Raw genomic sequence first — 8,893 nt, forward strand, 5'->3', positions numbered from 1 at the left:
AATTGCTGAAAGGTTACACAGAAGTTTTTCAAATGGGGACAGGTAACAAAGTTTTTTGTTATCGCTGAAAGGAACACATACAATTTTAAATTGTGTAAAGGCAACGAAGATGTTTCGCAATGGAGGATAAGTGATAAATGTTTTGCAATTAAGGAAAGGCAACACAGATGTTTTGAAGTGAGGATAGGTAAAAGTCAGCGACAATTTGCAATTGGGGACATGAAACAAAGATTCTTTGCATTTGAGGATAGGTAACCAACATGTTTTGCAATAAAGAAAGGCAGCACAGACGTTATTCGATTGAGGATGGGAAACAATCATGTTTTGCAATTCTGAAATCTGACAATCTTTTAACGAATTCAACACCGATGTTTTGCAATTGATTATAGGTAACACAGATGATTTGCAAATGACGAAAGGCCACAATGATGTTTTGTGATTGACGAAAAGTAACAAAGATCTTTTCCAATTAACGAAAGTAACACAGATACATTGAAATTGCATAAATGTGTCAAAAGGCAATATAATTTAAGAATGATGACACACGTGCCATTCAGTTGTGAATAATGACAAGGATGCAAATCAAACGCGAATGGTATAAATTATAAATGCAATTGTAAATGTAATTTATGAGTTGAATACAGTCCGTGACTTAAGTGAGTTATTGTCATATGCATACCGTACCACATAACGCGTCGCAAATGTTTGCGACATCATGTAAATAATCCCGGCGTACATTTACACGTGCTGGTCGCTTACTTACAGCCGATATAGGGCTCGAACCCACGACCCCGAGGATACTAGTACGTCACTATTAAATGGCGTATTGAATAAGTCCATAATAATAGACGCGCATAACACTTTCGTTTTGTTATACTTCAAACCCAAAAGATGGCTAATTTTCAAGTTTGAAATTGAAAATAGTTCAACCCATAACCTATAATACTTTGCGGTGAATTCCTAAGGTAAGTATTACCCGGTGTGTGCACAATGGTTGTTCATGGACATTTGGCAAAAACGTTAACGAATATCGGAAAATGGCTGAAAATGTGTTACAAAGGCCGAGCGCAGGTTTAAAAAGTTCGCTACAAGAGAACTTTATTGCAAATATGATTGATACAGAAATCTGATTTTTGCACAAACCCCGTATAAAGGTGTGCTATTGTTCCAGGAAGGGTGGATGGAAGAATTTCACGCGTCGGAAGGTTTAAACGGTGCTTTAAATTGGCCCAACAGCGTTCCAAAAACACTAAACCCTAAACCAGTGTAATGCTAGCCTTGAAAGATGGTTTGCAGCTGTTCGGATGCATTATCTACACATAAAATGCAAACATCATTACAATTTCCAGTCTTCGGCGTTTATCTTTCAATGACATTACAATACGGTTGTTGTTTAAGCAGAGATGTTTATTTACGTTATTAAACAAATATTAACATAACTTCAGCGTCATCTTTATGTCAAGTATTTACAGAATGACAAGACACAGCGTGAGCCATACAAGTGGATACGGGATTTAGCGAAGTATAGTCAACACTCAGTGTCAAATACTTAACACGAATAACAGACGAGGTTAATGTTTTAGAAATAGTGGCCGGCTCAATTGAATGGTAAGATAATATGTTACTGCATGCATGTTCTGTATATTGATATTCATTATTCAACAATTTTTTAAATCGCGAATGAGCTGGTAACGTGATTAAGGTCCATAGTAGTTGAGTTCGGTATTTGTTTTTCTCTTTCTCTCTACTAAAATAAAAATATGTTTCTTATACTGTGCGTTGTTTGCTGTATAGGTGGATAATTGTATTGCAAATAAAACAACAGCAACAAACAACAACAAAACTTGGTCAAAAGAGACGATACTGAAGGTTGATTAAGTTATTGATACATGAAAGAATTTAATTGAGTTATCAGCAAGTTATTAGCAATATGATTAATATCAGACTCTTGATTGTGGATTCCCTTAGAAAAGCTACAAAATGTTTGTAACAACAAGCGTAGCACCACTCATCTCTTGTTTCAATCCAAAGTCCTATGCATAATTATTCTATGCAGAATTGCTGAACAAATCGGTCGATTCTTGTACATTTCGACAAGAACAGAACGTAACTACACAGATCGAACGCTTACGTTCAGAAACATATTATTACAATGCATGGACTGGACAACTCAAATGTCCACCAAGTTCTAAGACTTCAAGGTAGATTAGTCAGCTTACACCGATACTCTTTTAAAATCGTGCACTTTACGGAATCCCACGGAAAATGGTTGCCCTGAAGAGGCTCTTCTGCACATTTATAATGCAGCGCCATTGTTGAAGGAGGTTTCCAGAACGGTTCTCTATTGAGACCTATCCAGGGCTGTATCATCTCGGAGACTCCGCGATCGTTGTCATGGTCACCGCAGATTAGATTATGCGCAAAAACAGCTATTTATCAACATTTAAGTGCATCAACACCAGTCCTAACGAACCAATCACAATAAACAATGATTTTACATACATCTACTCATTTCCACACCAATACAAAGGTACGCGCAAAACCATAAAGATAACAGAAGACGCGATATTGAAAATATTTTGATGTATATTGTGTTCCAAAATAACCAAAAAAATGTTCTATTTTCAGGTAAATTTGAACTGCTCTATTTATGCCACGAAGACAATGCATTTTTAATGCAACACAATATTGTCGCCTCTCTTGGGACTTTGACAGTTTAGGGACTTCAACTGTATCATTGGACGCCCACCAATTGTCACTTAACGATTATCATTCGTTAGTTATTTTGTATTGATAAATTACTGTTACTGGACATGTTTTTGATATTTCTAAAACATTAATGATCTTATTTTGCACGTTGTTTCAAATACATTCTGGCACAAAAAGTCAAATCAACATAATGGGAACAACAGTCTTTATACTCAAACCCGGTTAACTCGCAGATCGTGTTGACTCGCGGTATTTCATCAGCGCCCTCTGGATTTTGTTTATAAACAAACCTGCGTGACCTCCTTATAAAATCAAACAAAAACATCTCTCGCTCTAGGTTGGAATCATTTTTTGTACTTTAATGTCGGAAAACTCAGACTAAAACCATATTTGATTTTGTATAGTTCAGTTAATTGTCAAAACGAAAAAATACGACACTGCTTGAAAATAACTGTGCTATTTATTTTATTTGATGTCTTAAAGTCCATATATTTACATTGTTATATACATTATTGATTGTTACTTCGAATGGTATGTCAGAGCTTTGATATTCATCTTCAATTTAATATTGGCGTTGTTTAACCTATTTACCGCGAATCTACCGGTCGAAAAAATAAACAACAATGGCAGACAGTGGTGTTGGATTTGTTTCTACGGCAGTTAATATTGAAGGATTTTCGTCATAAAAAGGCAATTGTCCAATAAAGTTAAGTTAAATATGATTGTCCTTTTAATCATTTATCTGATATATGAAGATGGTTTCTAGACGCAAGTGAATATTCCTCAAGTACCGCGAGTCAACCGTGTTGCAGTATACACTATCTTAGGAGGCACAAAATACAACAAACAGTAACACTAAACACCATTACGACAAAATAATTAATTTTTTACACAAAATGTGCACACAATACATGCTTCGGGGTAAGCATGTCGAAGCGAACATGTTGGTCTTATACAAAACATTAATTTATTCCATACGAAAACTCTGTGCAAACAAACTCGTATCAAAATAAGATAATGAACGATTTTTGCTCTAATGTACGCTACAGTTCAAGCGAGGTGTGCACTGGGATCGTGCCTTCATTCAATCCATTCCCAACCGCTGCCTATGTACACGGAACGGCATTTACAATGAGAGCATTAACCATTTTAATCCGCGTTAACGTTATTATTTGAGCGAATTGATGATAAATGTCTGTGAGCGCAGCTGTCAACGGACTTGTAAGGCATTTTTCGATCTATCGAGCGCTCCGAACAGGTGTTTAATACACTGGCGTTATCTGATTAGAAGTTCGTCGTATCAAGACCCCGGCAGATTACGTCCTGATTTCCGTTTTGTTCGCATTGATCTTCGACATTTTGGCGAACAATAGACCAGGTCTGCTTGATTGACAGTCATATTTAATGGGGTGTGCAGTTTTCAATCCGTCGAGCAGGGCGGAACAAATCCGGACACGGGTTAGGACGCTTCGGTCAATATTCTTAGAACTAATTTACATGTTTTGAAAGATGAAATGGTATTTCTACGTGAACATTAGATTTCGCTTTTATTAAAGAAAGTTCCGTCGCAAAAGTCATGCCAACTGTTTAATAAGTGCAGCTTCTTATGGAAGCGTACCAATCTTCGAATGTCTGAAACTGTTGAAGACGAATAACGTACTCGCCGAACCTTTCGGGCAAAACGTATTCTGTGTGGTCTCGTATTGCAAAGTTATTAATTACAATATGCTCTTTTGACGCCAGAGAAGCCGTTTGCGTACTGAGGGCAAACCAACGCGTTGGAGTATCCTGATAAGAAACTAAAAATGTACCGTTAATGTTGGGTTAATAATAATATCTTGTTCATCAAGAGACAGAGGGGCATATTGGCATCTGCGCAAATTATATGCCTATTTTCCCTTTTTAACGTTCAATGGGGCAATATGTGTGATACCTATATCGGATTACTGTGCATCCATTTGGGGATTTAAACACTTTCAATCAGCAGAAAATGTTCACCACCGGGCAATACGGTACTTTTTAGGTGTACATAGATTTACGCCTATATTAGCGTTACTAGGTGAAATTGGGTGGTTACCGAGCACTTACCGTAGATGGCTTGCAATGATTAGGTTTTGGAATAGACTTGTAAAACTTGACGAATATAGATTAACCAAACGAGCATTTGAAAGGGATTACAGTTCATCAAATAACAATAACTGGTGTAGTGAATTTAAAACGGTCATGTCTAGTCTTAACCTTACGGATTTTTATAACCGTAAACGCCCCATTCCAATGGATTTAGCTAAAGAAAGCATGACTCAGTTTTATTCAATAATTTGGTCTAGAGACTATGAACGTGTTTCAAAGTTAAGAACATATAGAACCTTCAAAACTGAATTTGTTTGTGAAGAATATCTGACACTGAACTTAAAAAGAAATGAACGCGCCTTATTTGCGCAATTCAGAACCGGAATTCTACCACTTAGGGTCGAAACCGGAAGGTATGTGGGTGAAGCCCCCGAGCAAAGACGGTGTAAGCTGTGTCACAGTGGACTGGTCGAAGATGAAACTCATTTTCTTGTTGAATGTGCTCTTTATGAAAACACAAGATCAGTTATATTTGGGAACATTTTGAACTCTGAAGAATATGCTACCTGTCAATCAAATAAAGATAAATTAGTTCTCTTGGTTAAATGTCATCCAAGAAAGTGTGCGAAATTTGTTGTAAATGCTTTTTATATCAGAAGCAGTATTTTATATAAGTAACAATATCTGTTGTATGATGTTGTGTCAGTTAAAACTTTAAAATAATATAATTATGTAAATGGGCTTCTAAGTATCAACTACGAATTACACATTTTTCAGGCATATGTCTTCTTACGTATGATAAAATTGTACATATCATATTATCATTGAACTCTTGCTATGTTCTTATACATATATTATATAGAAGATGCTAACTTATTCATTGAACTAAGTATGTTGCTCAAATATTTCATTGTCTATTTGTATAATAATGATCACGTTATATTTTACACTGTTGTTAAGGTGACTTATAGGCCTATTAGGCCGGGTGTTCTTGTATGCATTGTATATATGTCTGTTAATCTCCTGTACGTAAACACATGTCACTATAATAAAAGATTATCTTATCTTATCTTATCTTATATTAGGACTACTAACGCCACACATTTTCAGAGACTTCAACAAATCCCTTTGTTGACTCGAGAAAACCTACGTGTCTTTCGTTAACGGTGTATTCAGAATATTACCGGAATAAAAAACAACAATATACTAAGCAAAATACACAATTGTCAACAGCTTTTTGTTTGAAATATAACAAACAAGTATGTATACCGTATACGTCAAAACATAATGCTATATACGAACGAATTTAAACAGCTTTAGATTGAATGCGTAAATATAAGCTCTTTTGTAGAAAATATGTTCTAAGAGAGTGAGAATATCATTTCATATATTTCTAGCGCCGGGCACTGCACATATAAACCACTCAAACAAAAAGAAGACAACCTTAATTCATAAGAGTTTGAACAAAGATAAAACTTCTAAGTCAAAAGCATCAGAAATATTAACTTGATGATAATATCAGGTGGGCAAAACAAGTTTAATTAAGACCGATTGCTTGAGATTTTTATTTAAGATCCAATGTTTATTTTGGGATAGTAATTAATAGTTACCATGGCTTCGACCGTATTGCACAACCGGTAGACAAGTAAAATCGTCTTCCAACAAAATGTTGATTTTCAACAATAAAATATGCATTTATTAAGCAAACATACATTAACTTAAATATGTGTATTTAAATTGCATTCGTGTGAAAAAAAAGAATTAAAACTTATTCTATATTAAAGTTCAAAACTTAAGAAACAGCCCAAAATGTTAGCTTTAAAATTTAACATGAAAACTGTTTTAATCAATGTATATTTTTAAAACACTTCAACAGCTGTTCGTTTTGAACAAGATCGAAGGCATGACAATTCATTTAATCACTCAGAGTAGTTGTGAATATCAGAACGATAGTACTAGTTCGTGCTTGTCGACGGTGGGACGCATTAAAAAGTGAAATAACATTTTACAATTAAAAATAATGCTCGATCAAAAATACTGGGTTGAGTCACGAAAGCAAATAGCTCCGAATCAGTTAACTGTGACAGAAAACAGAGAAAAAGAGAATCATAAATGTCCCTAATTACACGTTGCAATAATATTTGTTGCTAGTCTTTTGTGCGCGGACAATGGGTACAATACCAAAAGATTTCCCTTTCCCGTGAATCGTTAATGCTAACGATAGACCATGCCATTAGTTAAGCTAAACCCAGTCCGATAAGATCTAAACTGCCCGTAGTTACAGCAAGACCTTTATCCCAAACGCTCTTAATCAGGACAATCAATCTGTAAGCATTATTACTTTAACACATTGACGCACAAAGTTAGCAAATCTAAAACGTACCCTCAAAGTGTAAGTTCGAAACGACTTTTGTAAAATCAATTACAAGTTTCCCTTCACATTTTCTCAATCATAAAACCCGCTTGATTACTTGTCGACACATATTTATGGGATCTTGTTAGCGAGTTAGTGGCCCCACAGATGTCTTGTCGATTAAGAAACTATATTCCAGCGGACGTTCCAAGGCTTTGACGATCAAGGTTTTAATGCCAGATTAATCAAACTACATTACATGCCTTCCCTAGTATCTAATTATCATCTATTAATCGCACGCGCTGAATCTTTCGTAGCACCACGATAAAAATGTAGGTATGTTTGATCTTTTCAAATGGAACGCCATACGAATGTGGCAGCAAAGAAGTAAATAGAAATGTTTTGACTAATGGAGAAAGCGAACCGCAGTGCTTTCTGATTTTTCAAGTCATGTACTAACATTAACAAAAATTATGTCTTTAGTGTTTATTCATTTCACTGTTTGACTCATTTTTTACTGTATAACTTGAGGGTATCAAAACTCGGTATATTGATCACATGTATTGAACACGAACGCGACGTCTTCTTTTCGAAAGCTTCGAAACGAGCTGCAAAAATTTCACGTTCTTAAAGTACCATCTTCAAAAAACTACCGAGATTAAACAAATCGGTCATGGGGGAATAATAAACGGTTACTGAATCTCAAGTAACACATTACAAATTATGTTTCCGTTGGTGGGGTTTCCAACAGAGTTATCTGATCCAGAAATACTTACCATCTTTTGTCAAAGCGATACCGACGTGGACTACTTTTGGTTACACGAGCATATTATCATAACAATACCGAAAAGTTTATTTCCACGCAAGGCAAATACTGCATACTGTGGACAGGTTGGAGTAAGAAAGAAACGGCGATAAAAAACTATACACACCATAATGTTTCATTACTTCGACAGTAACTGAAAGTATTTAAATATTTATGACGGCATATTGGACCCGTTTAACAGGTACTAGGTAAGGACGATGCTTACTAGTGTTTATTTGTGGTATGAAGAGGACGATTGTTGATTATGGCATAATCAATATTACGAGAGGTTGTATATGCGTCTTCATAGGACACGGCATCTGAGCCAAATCCACAGATTGTCTATTCTGAATGCCCAACATCTGTACCATTGAAACACGCTAACCGTTCAAACAGACCGTTGTAAGCGTTGGTTTTGTCCGTTCGTAAGTTCAGCAGTATTGTGAACTCACGTCTTCAAGAACCGTAGATGTAGCGGATTGTAAACCGAATAATTTTGGCAGAATCTAATAATGGAACAATCATTCCCCTTTGCCGTTCTTTTTTTTCACCATAGAATATAACATAAAACAAATATGTGAAGTTATTTTGTGTTGTTGGCGATACACCCTTTGTGTGTCAAAACTTGTGTGTGGTGTGGCACATTCAGAAGTTTTGTACAGGAACCGAGAATTCGAGTTGGATGCCATTGCTTTATTACATAATGTATTTAATGGAAGCACTATTTTTATACAAAGTGCTTAAACACGTTAATATCCTTCGATACTGACTTAGTGATAGTGTAATTTTTCTGGAAAGACGCTCACTGAAGTTATCCGTTTATATATAAGACGTAACTATGTAAAATAAAAAATGCAATTATATGACAGGGTGCATTTAAGCATAATGATGGGATGTGTGACGAAATATGTGTAATTACGAAAATATATAGTTATGCAGAACCTGGGAAACAGATA

The sequence above is a fragment of the Dreissena polymorpha genome, chromosome 3 (genome assembly GCF_020536995.1).
Source record: "Dreissena polymorpha isolate Duluth1 chromosome 3, UMN_Dpol_1.0, whole genome shotgun sequence".
NCBI lineage: Eukaryota > Metazoa > Mollusca > Bivalvia > Myida > Dreissenidae > Dreissena > Dreissena polymorpha.